The sequence below is a fragment of the Musca vetustissima genome, unplaced genomic scaffold (genome assembly GCF_032173495.1).
Source record: "Musca vetustissima isolate MV318-11 ecotype Yass unplaced genomic scaffold, APGP_CSIRO_Mvet_v1 utg1682, whole genome shotgun sequence".
In the NCBI taxonomy this organism is placed as follows: Eukaryota; Metazoa; Arthropoda; class Insecta; order Diptera; family Muscidae; genus Musca; species Musca vetustissima.
Genome location: NW_026880887.1, coordinates 164,831 through 166,636, shown reverse-complemented (window position 1 = coordinate 166,636; position 1,806 = coordinate 164,831).

Here is a 1,806-nt window from a genome sequence, read left to right as displayed (position 1 = left end):
AAAGAATAATTTTGGAGGGGGCGTGGATTTTTGAAAGAATATTTCTGGAGGTTCCAACAGAGGCGTGGATTTTTGAAAGAATATTTCTGGAGGTTCCAACAGAGGCGTGGATTTTTTAAAGGATATTTTTTTTGAGGGACTACCACAGAGGCGTGGATTTTTTAAAGAATATTTTTTTGAGGGACTACCACAGAGGCGTGGATTTTTTAAAGAATATTTTTTGAGGGACTACCACAGAGGCGTGGATTTTTTAAAGAATATTTTTTGAGGGACTACCACAGAGGCGTGGATTTTTTAAAGAATATTTTTTGAGGGACTACCACAGAGGCGTGGATTTTTTAAAGAATATTTTTTGAGGGACTACCACAGAGGCGTGGATTTTTTAAAGAATATTTTTTGAGGGACTACCACAGAGGCGTGGATTTTTTAAAGAATATTTTTTGAGGGACTACCACAGAGGCGTGGATTTTTTAAAGAATATTTTTTGAGGGACTACCACAGAGGCGTGGATTTTTTAAAGAATATTTTTTGAGGGACTACCACAGAGGCGTGGATTTTTTAAAGAATATTTTTTGAGGGACTACCACAGAGGCGTGGATTTTTTAAAGAATATTTTTTGAGGGACTACCACAGAGGCGTGGATTTTTTAAAGAATATTTTTTGAGGGACTACCACAGAGGCGTGGATTTTTTAAAGAATATTTTTTGAGGGACTACCACAGAGGCGTGGATTTTTTAAAGAATATTTTTTGAGGGACTACCACAGAGGCGTGGATTTTTTAAAGAATATTTTTTGAGGGACTACCACAGAGGCGTGGATTTTTTAAAGAATATTTTTTGAGGGACTACCACAGAGGCGTGGATTTTTTAAAGAATATTTTTTGAGGGACTACCACAGAGGCGTGGATTTTTTAAAGAATATTTTTTGAGGGACTACCACAGAGGCGTGGATTTTTTAAAGAATATTTTTTGAGGGACTACCACAGAGGCGTGGATTTTTTAAAGAATATTTTTTGAGGGACTACCACAGAGGCGTGGATTTTTTAAAGAATATTTTTTGAGGGACTACCACAGAGGCGTGGATTTTTTAAAGAATATTTTTTGAGGGACTACCACAGAGGCGTGGATTTTTTAAAGAATATTTTTTGAGGGACTACCACAGAGGCGTGGATTTTTTAAAGAATATTTTTTGAGGGACTACCACAGAGGCGTGGATTTTTTAAAGAATATTTTTTGAGGGACTACCACAGAGGCGTGGATTTTTTAAAGGCGTGGATTTTTTAAAGAATATTTTTTGAGGGACTACCACAGAGGCGTGGATTTTTTAAAGAATATTTTTTGAGGGACTACCACAGAGGCGTGGATTTTTTAAAGAATATTTTTTGAGGGACTACCACAGAGGCGTGGATTTTTTAAAGAATATTTTTTGAGGGACTACCACAGAGGCGTGGATTTTTTAAAGAATATTTTTTGAGGGACTACCACAGAGGCGTTTTTTGGATTTTTTTTAAAGAATATTTTTTGAGGGACTACCACAGAGGCGTGGATTTTTTAAAGAATGGATTTTTTATTTTTTGAGGGACTACCACAGAGGCGTGGATTTTTTAAAGAATATTTTTTGAGGGACTACCACAGAGGCGTGGATTTTTTAAAGAATATTTTTTGAGGGACTACCACAGAGGCGTGGATTTTAAAGGACAATTTTTTGAGGGGCTACCACAAGACGTGGATTTTAAAGGACAATTTTTTTGAGGGCCTACCACAAGGCGTGGATTTTTTAAAGAATATTTTTTGAGGGACTTTTAAA